The following is an 18,761-nucleotide window of genomic DNA, read 5'->3' on the forward strand; positions in this document are numbered from 1 at the left end:
GTGTTTATGGGAGTTTGTACATGGCTATAAATATATACACCTTACAATTCTGGAAGTAACCAAAGATAATGTTTTTATGGCCACCCTGTTTTTTTGTGAATTTAGACCTGTATTACAGGTTTTGTAAATTGTGAAAATAGGCTCTGTGTAGGCCTACCCCATTATTGCCCTCAAAATTACCCTGTGCCTCTTTCCACACAAAATTAACTCTGCACTATTTAACATGATGTCACCGTCACCTGCCTACCGGTAGGTGGGTTCAAAAATTCAAATGCAGGGCCTAGGCCCTAATTCTTTATAAGTTCCCAAACACGGTTCTATTTCTATTGCTAACCACGGAGCATTACATGTATGTGTTCTGATTCTTCGATGGTCGAGGCCTGGCATGGTATGACCAGTCTTTCAGTCAAAATCTGGCCTAAAGCTATTAAGTATGTTATGTTAGGCCCTACTAATGAACAGCTGAAGCAGGTAAAGAAACGATTAATCTTATGAAAAGTCTGAAAAGATAGGCCTAATTTGTAAAACACTTACTTCAACTTCAAGAGGTTCAACTTCAAGTCCCAAATCTCGAAAACGGAGTTCCAAGTGACACAAGCTTCAAGTTCAACATACTATAGTGCAAAATGCAAGCGCGCAAGGAGACCACGCCGCACTCGGATGTCTTGAAAGCCGCGACAAGTCCAGACTTGTATGACTTGACAGGCAGCATGCATGCCGTGCATGCCGCCGCGCCGCGAGCCAGCAAAGAAATCACGCCATGAAGAATGGTGCCATACAGTGATGCGCAGCTTCGTATTTGCATGAGATGGATACTAGATCAATGAAAACAATCGTCTGCAAACGGCGCAGTGTCACACCGCCCTCTAACGATTGAATGCGAAATATTAAAGAACTTCTGACCAATCAGCAGACGTTGTCTCAAGCCGGGTGCGCAGAAAATTTCCCAAAACAGTGGGGGTACAACAGAAAGACTGTGGTTACCAATGACAATGAGGATTTAAAATTGTAAGTACATAGGCCAATTTAAAATGAACTAAAATGTCTAAACAGACAAAGCACTCACTGCAGAGGCGCGATTTCGCAACCCCTAACCAGAAACGTGTTTGAGACATCAAAAGAAAATAAACCGGCACATTTAGGTGGCCGACACAAACAAACGAGCAGAAACGGTTACGTCTTCCAACAGAGACAAAGCACAAGGAAGCGGATGACTTCGTTGATGAACGTCATTTTCACTCAATATTCGGATAATTCGGGTGTTTCCGATTCTACTTCTTTTGGTTTACTGCATGTAACAACTCTTGGAAGATATAATTTTCTTATTTTAGAGACTACCGAAAAACTGTCTGCTTATTTTCGCCATGTTGAATCGACACAGAACCAACAGACCGATTGCACCCGCTAAGTCACGTGACCCTATAGTGGGTATCAAACATAAAAAAATATGGCGTCTCCCCATATAAAAGTGTATTTTTAGTAATGACTACAATTGTACCCAGCACCTAATAATCTGAGTGATTTACCGACCGTTAACTTTAGTTTTGGTAAACTACACATATGACACTCTTTGCTATGGGATCACACTATGTTTGTTGATCTTTAATACTTTTAGGTAACGTGGTTTTGTGGGCGCAATCTGTCTACTCCAACTTTCGGCTCTCGAAATGACGTCACACAATGACGTCACACAAGCATACTCAAAGGCACAAAACCCCCGAGCAATGAGCGAAGAAGAATATGTTTCTTGCCATGGTCGCAAAAACACACCCGGTCTGATATCCATAATCATAGATAAACCAAATGGCGTAAGGAGGTCGAAGACCAAGTCACGAAGCGCCAAGTTGAGAGGCCCAAGATGTGATCAAGTACGTGATGGCATGTGAGCGGGAGTCTCAACATCTTAGCCACACTTCGCCGCCATCTGTTACAGGTCGTTTCGTTTTAACTCAGTTTCCTTTATACAACCTTTTTATCTTTGAATTCAGAAGTTATTTTAGCTATCCTCCTCGATACTACTTGAAAACTTTGAAAAAAAATTAATCTACCCTGTTGCACAAAAATCAAGTTGCGGTGGCCTCATTGCATCATTTGCATGGCGGTATTGTAGAGATCAGTGGTAGGGCTACGTGTACTATAATGATTCACCAGCGGCTTGAAAGCAGACGTTGAGGGCTCTGTGCATCCTCCAAAAGCCGGCTAGCAATTAATGGCGTACGCCATTTCCTAACCTCCGGCTTCAGTCGTAATGGGATTTGGCATTTATGTCCAGCTTGACGATTTCCTGAGTTTCAAATAAATCGCCGGCTCAAAGTGGATCATTTGTTTTAATTGTTTCAGAGACATGAATGTGATCGTAATCGTTACACTGCACAAATCGCCCTGGGTGTGGCTATTAATGAGGCATATAATAATATTAATACAAATCCAAAAGTTGGGTCTATTTGTTTGCTTTGAAGATCTAACCACGTCGTTCAAAACACTGGGATCGAAGCATGCAAGGTTTTGGAAACACGTCCAGCTTCGGGTACAAGAGCAGAACCCACAGTCTCTGTTAAGTAAGACTAATGCAGATGAGAAAGCGGTAAGCAAAGACATTATCCTTAAGAAACTGAAGACTTCATGTCATTTTGTAGTATTAGCACGAGATTAAGTTGCAGCGATTTAGGAAGAAACTCCAAAAAAATACACGATATCTCAGGATTAAAACAGCTAATGCAAGAGCATTCAAATGTGAAAAGTGAAAAATCTGAGCAAAAGCTGATTACTATATTAAGCCAGATGAATGACAATGAATTTGTGCCTGAGCGATAAAGCTATTTTTCTTTCGCAATGAATCTTTGCATAAAGGCGCCATCCCATTATGCTCGTCAACACTTGCGCAGAGCATTGCGTATCCGTCAAAATCGCTCCCGGGGCAATTTGACGGCCGAACGCAACGCACACGCGTATCATGTTAATGGAGTCGATGTTTGTGTCCGTGAAAGTGAAACGCATGAACGCATTTTGTACGCAACGCACTCTAAAAAGGTACACAGGCCTGTGGAAAGTGCACAGAAAATTTCTGGATTTTTTAACCACTGCTATGGCAGATTTTATTTTCTTGCAAATTTATTGCTGTGTAAGTATATGGCAATAATCCAGCAAAATCCCTTTCACAGAAATGTTCCCAGATAGCAAATTTGGGATTCACAATTTGAACAAGAAAACATGCAACCTGAACCATGTCTTCCTGGATTTACATCAAAGCAAAAGCGCCCTCCCATGTCCAGAAATGTTTGGTCAATTTTTAATATTTCAAAAAGGGGACCGTTCAGTTCACATAATTAAAAAAAGATGTCAAGCAGTCGTCATACATGGAAGAAGAGTACAGAAATACACAAAAAGTGATTCTAAGAAAAATTCATTTCCTGGTTCCTTTAACCCTAACAGCCCTTAATCCTTCACCTGTGGGAAGACTGAGGACTATTAGGGTTAATGAAACTGCAACGCCACAGCTTCATTCATTAGGTGTACGTCGGCTTCTGACGCTTGAGAGCCTACGCAAGCCCCAAGCTAGACTAGCTGGCGACTTGTCGCACCAACTTGTTAGTCACTCACTGGAGGAAAAATCACACCCCATACGTAGAGTGTATTATTAAGGCCTCAAGTCTTCTGTATATAAGTCAATCATTTATCCCTATTATAATGCATCGTTACTTATTTTGATATTGATTGCATATAGGAGTGGGGTTATAATTGTAGGTGACAAGTGCAATAAATGGGTCCACTTGTGAAGTCACGTAAATCACTTGTGATACTTGTACACTATATAGCCGAGTTGGAACAACATGGAACATGACACGTTCAGGGGTCAACTTCTGTGTTTTTTTTCATCAATTTTGTAAGCGTACAGACCCTGCTTGGAAAATTTGGGCAACTTAAAAAATTATATATTATACTAAAAGAAGGTGAAAACATCCAACAATCATCGTTTCTTTCCTTCCCAGTTTGTATACTCTCATCAACGCTTAGAGTTTAAACACATTTCTAACAACATTTTTTGTACCCACGTTTTTGACATGTTTAATTGCGACATGTTAAGTGTTACACGTTTAGGAATGTGTTGAAATGCTAAGCAGATTTCAAAAAGCTAAACATGTACCACGGAAAAGAGTTTTGGCGTTTAAACTCATTCCTGAACACATTTTAATAAACATGTCGTGGGTTAAACGTGTGGAAAGAGTGGGTACAAAAACGTTGTTTTTACAGTGTTATAGGAGGGGAAGGGTAGAAGAAAAAACATGTATTGCTTCCTGTACCGCTCACGTGAAAATGACAAGAAAAGGGTTGGCTCCTAAGCGAGCGAAAGCCGAAGAGAGTGCTAATTTTCATGCAGTGACAGAATCGCGAGTCACTTGACTCTTGCAGAATAGTGCGAGCCGGCGAACGGCGCCGCATCAGGGTTATTACGTCAATGAATCGGAGTACCGTCAGTGTATTGCTCCGCGGCCGCTGCAATCAGCTCGTTGCGAGGATACCGTAGGAACGTTTTTGACTGATGCCAAATTGTGCGTTCAACAGAATTCAGAGCAAGACAAATCGTGCTTTTATGGGCTCAACCGGTTCCCTGTATTGATTTTCTTGCCCGTCCCACCTTTTATGCGTGGGGGATAATATGCATCCGCATAGAATGCAGTACATCCGCCACAGGCCAAGTTATAGGTTCGTATCGAATGGATCCGTTTCTGTCTTGAGGCCCATGGAGGGCGGTGAAGTGACACGGTGTTCCTTGTTCCTGTAGCTACAGTTCTTGAGGTAATTTTATCAGTGTACAATTACTAAACTTTCAGTAAACTTTCAAATCAGTTCTTTTTTGTCCTTGCTTTCGGCGTCTAGCGCCTCGTGATATCTATTCCAGATCTCCATTTCTTTGTATTGAAGTCACACTGACGTTTTAAAGGTTGTTGGAATTAGCATCTGACATATTGCCAAACCGATCCATAAAATGACAGACCTTCAACGTACAGATTTTCATGTGTGAATAATTGTACATTTTTTTCAATCTGCATGTTGGCGATGGTCTTTGTCAAACGGCCAGATTGTGACTGTACGGACAATTTGTTTTTCATATAGATAACACATGTGTTTGATTGGTCTTTTGCGGCATGTAAATACATGTACGAACCAGTCTCCTTTCCTTCCCTGAGCTCGCGCACACTCCCAAAGACAGAATTTGTCAGCTGTACAGTCCCGGAACACAGACATTTTGTCAACATCTTTCGACCCCCAAAGTGTCTGGGCAGCACGCTTCCTTCTTATCGCTCATCTGTATCATCGATCGGTGTCTAATCTTTCGGCTGTTAGGGTTAGACCCGTCGCCACTGGGTACAGAGATGGATCGTTGTGTGGGAGTGTCTTGAGGTTGGCGGAACTCGATGCCATTTTCGCTCGTCCTTTGCAATGTTATTAGACGGACAATCCTGAAGCCCCATCGAGTGTTCTTCCAAATGTCTGCTCAGACGCGCTTATACAGTAACCTAACAAGACATTCATCGTAATATCTAAGTCAGAACCTATTCCCTCGAGTCATTGCCATGGAATTGGGAGATTACCATGGAATATGGTTGCGTTCAAAAAAAAAAAACCAATTCTGCACTGCGCCATGGCTACATATTTTCTTCTTCGCCATGATAAACTTTAATATACATTTTTTTGAAAAAGGTCTGATTGGGAAAGGTCAACGAAGAGAAGTCTTTTGGAAAAAAAAAATTTGCCACGATTTTCCAAGTTTATTGCAAGGTTGAGGTTTTGGTCCTTACTTTACTAGTTTGACGACTTGAGTTTATTAAAGCACAGAGATAACACTCTGGACAAGCGCAGCCTTTTAACTTTTCTTGAGGGTGTCGATGCCAAAGCAAAAAGCTAGCCTTTTGGTGATTTTCAGTAAATCTGCCTCAATACAAGTTTCTTACGGATCGGGGGATCCAGGGATCTACTGGTTCTGGTAGCATTTGGTGACAAATGTGTACAGATAATGAAACCCAAGAAGACATCTTCTCAAGGAAGACTTTCTCCAACTGGACTTTGGCCAGATAACATTTGTATTATGATTGATCCCTATAGAGGCACCTGGATTATTTGACATTCGTTTGCCTAATGCAAATGCATCACCAATCACGACTCAACTTATTTAGAATACCATCACTTTTTTCTGGTATAAATGATACAATTATCAACAAAGTGATATGTCGATGCCCGACGGGGGATCTTTGCTGGACAGTTTTCTCAAGTTGCAGGTTTTTTTGATGCGTGATTTACGCTATTCTGATTCAGTTAAAAAATTATACTTAAAACTCAATATGGACTTTAAATTGAGTAACTTGAGACAAATCCAGTTACAACAGCTCTATAAAAATGCCGTTCCTCAGAGATCGTAATACACGCTGCTATAGCAACCACTTTATCTAACCGCTATGGTTAAATAATTTATTAAGTTATTATTTTTCCGTGAAATACCCTAAAGGGACGATTCCCTTTTATACCGGTACATGACGCCACTTGCCTTTCAGTGAGGTTGTCATGATGTTAAATTGATGGGCGAAATTGACCAGGAGCACGAAAGTACCCAATTCTAGCACCGTTTATTTCACAAAACGTAGGGTCTCGACGGATGTTTTCGCTATGGTGCAATGGAGTAAACTGTGAACGGTGGTTTGTGATTCAGTAATTCAGACCTTCCTCAGACCCCCCCCCAAAAAAAACTGCCGAATGAGAAGAAAAATACTCATTGAGATGGTTGAAATATTGTGATCCACGACGTATCACAACGGGGACTTAAACCAGTAATTGGCATATATTCACAAGTTGAATTAAAAACGATTAAAAACAATTTATGTTGGAAACCTGAGAATAAGACTGAAAATAGCGAAACAAACTTCATAACAACATGAGCTGTGATGTCACATGAAAATGGAAGAGAAGCGTGGAATTAATCAGAGTAGTTTAGCACCGTCCCATTTAAATTAATAGATTACATGGTTTCCATTTGAATAAGGTCTATCAGCTACGTGGCTATGGGTGCCGTTATAGGCTCAGGTTTGCTGGCCTTCAAAATGGCCCCAAATAGCATGCGCAGACCAAAAGCACAACTTGCAATAACCTCAAATTCTCTGCTGTTTTACAGAGAATTGTTTGATCTGAGGGCTGGAGTACGGAAGCTTAAAGTGACCACCTGTGTTTTCACGTTTCTTTAATAATTAGATTATCACCAAGGGACGGAATACCCTGATATTTTGCACGAGCTCCCCAGATAGTCTTTCCAAGACATGATATCTCGGAAAGGCATCTTTGCAAGATTATATAGATTCCTAGGAAAAACCTCTTTCTCAGATAATGTGATACGGATAAATGTCTAAAGAAAGAATATCACGAATAGATGTCTTTTCCAGATAGAATATCACAGAAAGGCGTCATTCTTAGCTAGAACATTACGGAAAGACATCTGTCTAAGATGGAATATCACACACACGCGTTACAGCAGCTAAAGTTCGAGTGATCTGCATATTAAAACCCCGCCCTGAGTTGAAGTGCACTCTCACCAGTGAAAGACAGATGCTACGAAGTTTTCCAACCAGGTTCTTGTACGAGTTCGGCGTGCACGTACGTGAAGTCCACAATTAGGCCGTGTCCGAAACGGGCTTCCAGAGCTACGGCTAGGTCTATTGTCTACGCGTCTCCACGCATTTCCAATGGAGTGAAGACCTAGACCTAGCTCTAGACAAGAGATTCGAATGCAGCCTTCGACGTATATTCGGTGCCCACAAACTGTGCATGCATTTAGTTTGTGAATTCGCGCATGCGCAATAGTGACATATGGTCGTCGGCCTGAAAACTGCTATATTCTAGCAGACGACGCATATCGGTGAGGAATTTGTCCTACCATTTTCCTTGAAGACCTCTTGTGTGAATAAATTGCCAAGAATCTATCAAATGGTGATATATAATAACTAATCAAAGAAGTGGAAAACGTCAATTTTACGACAAAGGATAATTATGAAATATTATCGTTTTTTAGCTAGTTTTGTGTCTAATTTTCACAATTTTGCCGGGTTTACCTTCAAATAACTTTGATGCCACATGAAAGACTTGTAACTCTTATGATCAAAAAAGTTTATTACCTCTAGGCAGGAAACCTTTTTTTTAACTTCACTTCGTTTTCCATTGGGACCCATTTTCGTCGTTTTCCGTGTTTTTCACTTTACTTAAGTGCCCAATTTTCACACTTTTGTTGAATTCCCCTCAGGTCATCGGTGATACTTTCTGGAAGACTGGTGAATCATTTGTATCCATCAGTTCATTTCTTCAAGATAGAGAGCCATTTGTCTGAAATGCAATTCAAATTTCCGCACTGAGTCCGACATGACCAGACAGCTGTCAAAAATGAGATGTCCAGATTTGGGGAATGGCATACACGTACACGCACACACACACCTGGGGACGAGTGCGTTTCGGTACGAGTTGACTTTTATTGCATCATTGCACTAATACGTAAGCCTACTTGTGTACGACGACGTCAAACTGCCCCGCTGATTAAGGCCCAAACAAACACTTCCGTTCTCATCCATATGGTTTCTTTCTTGCATGATATTTTTTCATTAGAGCGTTCACGATATTCCTCACCATTCACGAGTAGAAAAATGTCAGGGAGCTTCAGTTTTGTTGATATTCTTTGGGGAAAACATCGGAATGCAGCCAATGATACAGGGTGAAATAAGTACGATTTTCTTTTAAATTAAGGGTTGGGCTACAAAAAGACTCTATATCTGCCTAAGTGAATTGCCAAATTTCTAAATACCTACACGATTTGAGTCTTGGATTATTGAGGAATTGATTTCTTGAAAAATTTAGATTTTTTGGAGCTTCAGTTATGTTGGAATTCATAGGGGAAAACATCGGAATGCAGCAAATGAGATAGGGTGAAATATGTACAAAACTAAAAAAATCCCCTCTAAAATGTTGGCTTCACTTCCAACTTCTGACTCTGTTACTTTGGAGGTACGTAAAAAAGACGGGCAAAAATGTGGCAGAAAATGGAATTTCATCGTGTGCAAGTTAGCAAAGGAGACTTTGAGTGTTTAAATACTAATCGGTATGGTAAGGACAGGCCAACAAATTTTTCTGAGCTTGATGTTGATCGATTACTTTTGGGGTCCACCTGTCCAAGTCAAGGGCCATTTTACAGGCCTCTGGCTACAGTGGGATTCAGTACGCATGCGCAAAAACTAAGTGAGGGGCATGGACTTACGTGTTCCAGAATTAAATTCGTTGCGCGTACTCAGCGCGCCCCGCGTCAAACGCGCATAAACTTGCGCGCCTACGCGATGAGTTGGTAGCAAAGGACTGTCAGTTTCATTTAAAACACACTCCCTCCTTTGTTCCCGCTTGGAGTGGACGGTAGTTACATGACCAAGACATGGTATCTTTGAAAGACATCTTTTAGAGAAATCAATTTAGAGAAAGACGTCTTTGGGAAAGAGGTCTTTCCGAGATACTAAGGCCGTGTCCGAAACGGGCTTCCAGAATAACGGCTAGGTCTGTTGTCTGCGTATCTCCACACATTTCCAGTGGAGCGAAGACCTAGCTCTAGACAACAGATTTGGATGCAGCCAAAATCTGGGAAAGACGTGCTACCGAGATACGATACCAGAGAAAGACATCCGTCTTAGATTCAATATCGGGGAAAGACGTCGGAAAGATCTCCATATGCCGTCTTTCAAAAGAAAATAAATTAGAAACGGGGATTCTCGGAGGGCCATTTTAAGCTTTCGTTATGGGATTATATTGCGATGGAGTGTCGGCGCCAAGTTTCAAAGTGGTGATGGGCTTCACTGACTGTTTCTACGTGTCATCCTCTAGTGTGAAAAGATAAACAAAAATCATTGGGTATCCAAGCCAAGCGGGAAAAAAGGGTCTGTTTTTTTAATGAAACTGATAGTCCTTTGTATAGGAACTCACGGCATAGGCGCGCAAGTTAATGCATGTTTGACGCATAGCGTGCTGAGTACGTGCAACGAATTTATTCTGGAATAGTATAGTCTTCGCTAGCCCGGGGGCTCCCTGACTTTAATGCGGGTTGGCACATTATATTTATCATGCACTGTGTCTTTGGCAGCTCGCCTATTGGTCTCCAACCACAAACCGATAGGCTGTTAAATGTAAAATAACATGTAAAAGCATCGTTATTATTGGCGGTGTGGCCCCCGAGCTGGATCAAGAGAGGGGGCAAGTTCTTAGCAACGGGGGTTCCTTTGGTGGTACATGTATAACTGGTTCACGAACGTATGGTGTGCAAAGTTAACATTTAATCCTCTATACAGATATCTCTATTCCTAATAGAGATATCTCTATTCCTAATAAAGGTATCTCGATTAATAAGCGAGATATCTATATTGTACGTCCTGTTTTAATAGAGAAATCTCTATTATGTTTCCGGTCACGCATACTGGGTCAACGAAAAGGTCATTGTCAACGCACAAAGTTTCACTGAGCTAGGGGGTTGTGTAACGTCTCCTACTGTAAACAACCACGGGAGTACAAGTACTGGGACACGATTCAATGCCACCCAAGCGACCTGCTGAACTCGGAAGCGGAAATTATAATAGAGATAATTATGTCTATTGCGCAATAAAGATATCTCTATTAGGAGCAGAGATATCTCTATTCCGGAATTAAATGTTAACTTCGCACGCCATACGAACGACTATGAAACGCAAGCACTGCAGTCTCATCGCTCCCAACAGAATGAACACTCCCGACCAATATTGCTCTTTTCAATCCATAAGGGGGTGCTTCTGCTCAGGGCAGAAAGGTCTGAGTCAGATTAGATGTTAAATTTGACGCGTTTGTTTTCTTTCACTCTCGCCTGTTTTTGTAATTTGTTCTTACAACTGCTACTTTTAGCAAAATTTCTTTCTTATTCCGGATGGTAACGAAATCGATTGACTCCACTTAGACAGAGATGCAACATGGAACGCAACTCGGACAGCTGTTAATCTCAAAATCACCCGTTACTTACACCAAATCTTGTAAATCCATACCCATAACGCGCGGACAAACGTTAAAACAAGCCACCAAACGCAAACAAGCCAAACCCAACCCGAGCCACCAAAGAAACGTATCAAATTCTAACGGTTGGGCAACATTTTGTTTTAAGAATTTGGTCATTCCGCAGTCACACTGGCATGAAGGCACAGAATATACGCCGCGGTATTGACAGAGCCTTAAAATGATATCGTTTGTCCTAGGAAACTAACAATCAATATGCTACAGCTTCCAGCGCTGACGCAGGACTTGGTAGTTTGCGGTTTTATGGCAAACGAGTACCAGCAACCGTTTTCATCAATTCGATCGGTTGCATTTTGCCCTTCAGCGGTTATTCCCCCATTCGGACGTCGCAGCAGCTGGGAGACGGCGACAGCAATAATTTTTGTACACAACGGCCTTCTGGTGGATGCGATCAATGTGTCTGGCGGGGAGCCAAGACTGGGGCTGCAGACTCGATCTGTTGGGTCGAATTCCACCTGAAGCGATTTCTCGATTGACATCTGATGCTACCGTTTTTGTGCACCTACCACTGCCCATACTGCATATTACCAGAGGTCGTTTAAAAAGGTGGCCAATCACGAAAGTAGCACACCCGATGCCCCTGTTTGGGTAGTGCTACAGCAATTTGCCGAAAGCTACACAAAATCTCAGTTATAGATTTGGTGATGTGCGTATCAAAAGATCACACTGGTTGTAACCAATGTATACGATCCTTTCCTATTCGCTCTTTGCACGCTGCCACCACAGGCATGCAGAGCCGAGAACTGGCAACTTCGCGACAGAATCGCTTTGTCCAATCGCATGGGTATGAGAAGTAACGCAACTCGTGCAAAATAATAAGCAACATACACGGGAATCACTGAACCGGCTATATCTGTTGTGTGAAGCTGCCAGATCGAGGCTTTGTTATGGCGGCAACTTGCAAAGAGCCAATGATCGATGTCTTCGCGTTTCAGTGCCGCGCGTAAATTGCATCCACATGAGTTGCACCCACCCAATCAGAAGAAGCGATGAATTTACAGCAGTGTCACAAATGCCAAGCTGATAAGGGAGGCTTATAAAAATGATTATACACGTTGAAATGAATGAATTTAGAAGAAAAATGAAAAATCTATACTGACCTTTGTCAAAACAAACCATACGTCGACAAAAAAGTTGAACAGCCTTGATTTCAACAATAGTGCCAACCTGTTCTGCAAGCATGCATAAAAAGCGCAGTGACCTATCTTATGAGCCGTAGACTATTGAGTAGGTGTGATTTAGCCGGTAAAGTGAAGATGGCAGGAAGTTTTCGATATCACATGACAATTTGATAGGAAGAGACGTCTGATCGCTGGTCCCTCGACAATCGACGATGCAATGGCCCTATGTGGGTCGATAAAAGCTTAGCCATTGTCACGAATGTACAGCCATCACTCCCGATTTGTACTCGAAGGCGCGTAAAAGTGCACCATTGCGAGATTATCAATCTTTACGAAGAATCTACAAACATGTATACCGCAAATTTTTGTGCGGTTGAGGTACATGTATTTATGCGATAAACTTGGGCAACCTGTCGTTGGACCGATCAGTCCATGGTGGTATGGCAAATTGTGCGACATTCATTTCATACTTCCATGAAACTGAGGTTCAAGATAGATCCCACGTCCACGACAAATACCAATGTCACGTAGACTGCTCATATGCCACCCCCCGTTATTTTTCACTCTTCTGTGTCAGGATCAGCGTTTATGCTTGAGCCTGACTGGGCGGCCGTCGAGGGACGGGCAACAATTTGTAAGGAATTATTTTGGACCGGCTTGTTGGAACTTTACTGTGGCCCATTAACGTTCTGGACTCTTAACAACAACTAGGTGTACGGTGGCAACCAACTACAGAACGAGACAATGTGCACACTATTGTGAAAAAACACCTAAATTCGCTTACACTAATCTGAAACGACTCAGCGTCTGCGCCACGTTCAGTCGGGGACGCCGGCGGCAATTTGAATTATTTTCTGTATAACTGCGTGGTTTTTTTTTACACTTTGTGAGTTATTTTTTACTTTTTTACCGACAGCTAACCTTAGCTTTAGTAGTCACTTGTAGGAAAAACACGACTGTGACGTCACAAGAGAAGACGCTATAGACCAAAGATTGTATAGACGCCATAACTGCGGTGGCACCGCACTCACACGCACATTCTTCAGCTTGACGCGCGCGTGCATTTGGCAAATCACGGCCGTTTTCCAATACTCAACTTCGGCTCCGTCTCAGGCTTCAACTGTTTTTAACTAGCTGACTTTGAAGCTGCAAACGCATTAATTAGCCTAATAGTGCCACCAAACATCAAATAAGATGCAAGAGATTCAGAAATTACAGTAATCCAATTTAATTTAAACGCTTCAGGCCCACAATCGGGAATTGGTTTTGGGAGAGAGCCTGAGACGGAGCTCAAGTCGAGTATTGGATAAGGGCCTACGACACTCTGTTGGTCAAAGAGGCATGTAACGTGCGCGCAGCACCTGTCCACGAGCGTTGTGCCACCGCAGTAATGGCTTCTAATTCTGGGGTAATTTCACTACAGAATCCACTTAGTTGACTTGAGCTCCACTGGCTTCAAATAAGGATGAAGCAAAGTCGGGAACGCAGAACCAGTTGGTTCGGTTTTTACTTTTCCAGATTGGGCTACATCTCGTATGGCGCTTATGGAATGTTCCATACTAAACCATTACATTGTCTGACTGTGCCAGCAAAAGTTCAGGAAACTGTTAAGGGTCATTCACAATTATTTGTTTGTTAGGTGTCTTTCTGATGATGCACAGTGATTACGAGTCCTGATAATAACCGCCCAATTCATCAAAAGAAGGCAGGCCTGTTCAAGGAAACATCGTTTAGCAGTGTCAGTGACCGTCAGAAAAGCTGTCTCGGGTTCCACACTGACCAAAGCTCCTGAGGGCCAGCCAGAGCTGGACCATGTATTTTCGAATACAGTGTGGTTTGGCAGTGAAGAGAATTTACAACTCTCTGTCACTATATGACAGTGTATGTTCTGGAGGCCTTGCTGTTTTAAAAGCAGCTGTAGACTATGCTCATTTCATGTCATCGTCAAGGTTCATTATGCAACAATCGATGATGGAATTATTCGCTCCGTATCCATAATTTTCACGCAGTGGTTTTACTCACGAGGCAAGGGACTGCGTAGCCCCCCCGGGAAAGTCTTTTCCCCTCCTGTCGCCGCTGCTGGAAATTTTGAAATGTACACAAGCAATGCACAAGCCATAGTTCTTCGGCTTTTTGGTGCCCCTTGCAAAATTGTGTGCACCTTCGCTCGCGTCGTTTTCAATGCTGCACTGCAAGTCCAGATGCATTATGTTCGTTTGGTTTCGCATGCAACAGCTGGGCCGATTAAATGTCACACGAACAGATATCGGCTTCGCGTCTGTTCTGGCTTCGACTTTGACATAAAACGTGCCCGCGGGCATGACAAGAAATCCATCTTTACGTGGATAGCATACATTCAATGGTACTCGGGTATTTGGTGGTTTTCCTCTTAAACACTCCTCATGGAATTTTAAGAGGCATTGGAGAGTGGCTTGGCTTGAAATGCTCCTCTGGTCATGAAGGATTAAAGAATGAGTAAGGATGTGTGTCTCGTAAAAATGAGTTTTATTGAGCATAACAAAAAAAGTCTGGGGAGAGGGATAACAGATAACGGAAATAGCGCAAAATTAAGGGAGGGGGGCATGAAGGCGCATTACTTTATATGCAATTGGCCGTGTATTTGGCGACAGGTGGTTCGGCTGACGCAGCCATATCAAACAGTCTTATTTGCAGTTTTTATTTAAACAGGACAGCGTTATGAACTGCATTCTCTAGAGCCCTGCACTGAAGGGAAAATATATTTCGAGCAAAATTAGGTTTCGACCTAAATAATTATAAAAAGACCTAAATAATAAAACTTTAAGCATCTAGAAAGGAATAAAGTAACACAGACTAAGACATACATGTGGGTCAAAATGTTAAAGTGAAATGTATTGGATACGAAATATTAGTACAAAAAATTACAGAGAACTGTTGCATGAGACTAAAAAGTGATATTATATTATTACATACCTCCGTTTCTAATTACATGGAATGAAAAACAAACAAAATCAGTTTGGGGGCGAGGAGCAAATTTTCTTTTATGTCGTCACGTTGTAGAAATAAGACAGTGTGGCAGAATAGGCGTTACTCCAAACTTCAGCCCTGTGTGAGGAATTAATGCCCAGCAGTTGGAGGTTCAGCACTGCCACGGGAAGTGTAGCAAGGTATGACGCAGAGTTACAGAATTTAGTGACACATTAAATGCTGCTGTTGCTGTTGTAGTTCTTCCTTCCCCCTCTTACGACTACTTTCCGTTTTTGAATTAAGCATTGTGTCAATCCGTTTTCAAGTTTTAAAGTTGAACAGCGAGGCTTTACTCCGGCATTTGAAGCAAGAATGGGACGGAGAGAACCCCCCCGCCTTTGTGTTGGTCATTGTTTGATCGGAATCTCAGGAATTCTTTACAGACTTCAAAGGGGGATGTGTTAGGTAACAATAGTCTAGAGTGTGTATAGGGATTGGACAGGTAAGGGGGGGTACCCCTCCGTCCCATATCTTGCCTGGTATATACTCCGGTGCAAAACGATCAGGAAAAACGCTTTCTATATTTGAATTGATTTGTTATTCTTAAGCTCGACTCGTGACATACGCAGGACCTCATTTTGGCTTGATCGCACGCGCAATAACTTCGTTGTGAGTGAAGTCGTCTGATATTGCGTCGCATGTTTTTGCACACTATGTCAAAATATTCCCTGAAATCACGTGGGTGGCTGTGTGAGTGGACTCTCGGAAATGCCGTGTTTACCGCCAGTAGTATTTGCCCGCAGTAGCCTGAACTACAGACAACATTCCCTTTACCGCATCACTGAAATGATGATCGACTTTGGAGTGAACCAGATCTGAGTAACAGTAAGCCGCATCAGTCAACTCTTATTAAACGTTGTCAGTGCCTAGGCCCGTCCAAATCAACAAGCTTGATATCTTTTAAATTAATGTAGCTGCAATGAGTTTTCATTTTACACATTTTTCTGCATTTTTTTTACTCTTCTTCGTTGTATGAAACCTGTTTTACGCTCCCATCTAGTTAAATGCACTGAAAAGTGCATGTTTTTAAACATTTGAAATTATCCAAGCAACTACGGGCGCTGTTGCTGTGACATCATCTAGGGAAGACATGGTTCAGTGCATAGGTGTTTCTGTTCAAATTGTGAACCCAGCATTTACCTACTGAAAACATCTCTGAGAGAGGGATTGATATTTTATGATTGCTGTGCACATGAACAATGAATCAGCAAAGAAGAGAAAACTGAGTCCAGGAAAATCTACAAAAATGAAGAACTTTTTTGTACAAACCAATGCAACATTGAAGCTTCTTCCTGAGATGATATCACAGTTTTGCTCATGCATATGGAAATCTCATTAGCATAAAACCAAAAAGGCGTTAAAATACCCTTTGAAATAATGAAACAAAAGTTGAAAATAAGGTTAACTGAGGTTTGGAGATTTGTGATCACAAAAATTGATTGCAGCTTCCCTTTAAGAAAGTCTGTGCATCCATTGTCAAAAGTAATAAGGGATGTATTGGGGTCAGTCGTAATATTACGATTATTTAGTTAAATGTTAGACAGTCATTGAAAATCAGTTTAATTGTCAGAGGTTGTTGCCGGACATTGTTTGGAAGACTTCTGCTGACAAAAGTATTTAAAAAATGGCCTCGAAATGCGACCGATCAATATTGGTCTGGCTTGCCCAATCCAGATTACCCTCAGTGGCAATCACATGCATGTACATGTGGGTCTCACCATTAAATGACTCAGTGAGTGCGACTGCATGATTAAAATGATTTGCAATGATTAAGGCATGGAACTTTTACTGTAACATTTAAGGCATAAGTCGAAGACATGTCCATCATTATCCAGCGCTGTGTGACCATTGATTGGTGCCTCGCAGTTATCAGGACGTAAATGGCCAATTCAAACGTGCGGTAAACAGCTTGACGTAGGCAAAGTGGGAACAGTGCAAGCTCGAGATTGTACTAATATCCCTGGACGGGGATATTGATGAGTGCAAGCAGAAACCAAATACCTCGGCAAGGCCACGGCTAATATGCCAACGCACGCGGTATACGGATCACAAGGTTTAGTAGGACTCAGCCTCGGCACAGGAGTGTTGACGTCGAAAAACTGAAAATGTAAAAAAAAAAGAAGGCGGTGCAACGAACTCAGGAAAAGCAGGACAAACAAGTGTCTGGATATGAAATAGATTTGTACACATCACGTCGCATTCCCAAACTAAAATTCGAAATCCCTAAACACCCAGCACTCTTTCTTCTCCAGGAAACTAAGGAGCCTGGATTGCTGACGCTGCAATTTGACGCGGAAGAGTCTTGTGGTAAGACCTCGTGAGGTTCAACCAGAGGGTAGAAATCAGAGTCCTCGGTACTTGTATCACTTTTCTTTCGTAAAGGAGGGGAAATTGGATCACTGGAGAGGGATTGGTGGACCTTAGGGAAGCTTTTGAAAAAAATTGGTTTGCAGCAGGCAACGAAGAATCCTTCGTGACCGCACATAACACTCCTTGAGACAGAATAGTAATTATCGAAATCAAGGGAAATCTTCAGGCGAGACGCTTAAAGAACCAAGATCAAGTTCTCTGTACTAGTCTTCGAGGGGAAAAATATCCAATTTATGTCTGAGTTTAGTTTTGATTTTCTTTGAGTATGTTTGATAAAACTACTCTCGAGACCCAAGACAAACACCCAATACAAGCAGAATGCCAACTCTGTTTTTTTTTCGATATCACTGTATTTTTTCCTGAACGATACTTAGGCCTAATTCGTTTGAGTGCAGGCGAGTTGCTTTCGTTTTGACTTATCTTTCTTTCACTACGTGGCATTTTCGTCAGTCCTAGACCAGGAGCTGGCAAAGCGCAGTGATGGTGCCTTTATAAGCATAAAGCGAGACAACCATTAATGTCATCCTTCACGTGAGACGGATCATATCCCAGGGGCGGATCCAGGAATTTTTCCGGAAGCCGGAGAATTCTTTATAATGTCTCTTTTTTGCAGACAAGCAGAAAGATGATGAAACATTTGACACCGAAACATTACATTTCAAATTTGACACAGAAACATTACATTTCACATTTGACAGTTTTTTATTCATTATTTTCCTAATTTTTTAAATTTTTTTTTGGGGGGGACGGGGGGTCGACCCCCTCCCTTGGATCCGTGCCTGTATTCCCCAAGGCCTCAGTGTCAATGACTGAGTCCTTTCAGTTGGGCATTAGTTTCTCTTTCCGCAATCTGCACGTCACAAGCTGCACGTGTTTTTACCTTTTTGAGTGCACGGTAAGACAGAAGTTGTTTGAGGCCTATTTCAGTCTACAATTCCTTTCCTGTATACAAATTCCTTTTGTATTCGAATGGGTGTTTTCACGATATCGCCCCGTCGCACCAGAGAGGAAGGCCAAATTAATTATCGCTTTCTGGCTGACATGCCGATGGTCAGAGCGCAGCGAACGCTTGCTACGCACGATCTGTTTCACAACTACGAAACCCTTTGTACCGTATGATCGCCGCCTCAATTTGTCGATAGTCATTTGCATCCTTGA

At 42.0% G+C, this 18,761-nt stretch overlaps 2 protein-coding genes across 5 annotated transcripts in view; one reads left to right on the forward strand and one right to left on the reverse strand.

Moving 5' to 3' along the window:
* The window catches only part of LOC110980209 (uncharacterized), a 36,476-nt gene extending 35,739 nt beyond the window's left edge, over positions 1-737 (reverse strand). The window contains exon 1 of one of the 4 annotated variants that reach the window (XR_015425806.1): positions 535-727. The gene's annotated coding sequence lies outside the window, so the exon portion shown is untranslated. Of the gene's footprint in view, positions 1-534 lie in introns of all 4 variants that reach the window. The other 3 variants (XR_015425805.1, XR_015425807.1, XM_087138664.1) reach the window with 3 other exon arrangements.
* A 3,726-nt stretch (positions 738-4,463) lies between these two features.
* The window catches only part of LOC110980205 (galanin receptor type 1-like), a 28,205-nt gene continuing 13,907 nt past the window's right edge, over positions 4,464-18,761 (forward strand). The window contains exon 1 of the mRNA XM_022236645.2: positions 4,464-4,797. The gene's annotated coding sequence lies outside the window, so the exon portion shown is untranslated. The remainder of the gene's footprint in view (positions 4,798-18,761) is intronic.

Source organism: Acanthaster planci, linkage group LG07 (assembly GCF_054643075.1).
Source record: "Acanthaster planci isolate LZ-2023a linkage group LG07, COTS_SCS, whole genome shotgun sequence".
In the NCBI taxonomy this organism is placed as follows: domain Eukaryota; kingdom Metazoa; phylum Echinodermata; class Asteroidea; order Valvatida; family Acanthasteridae; genus Acanthaster; species Acanthaster planci.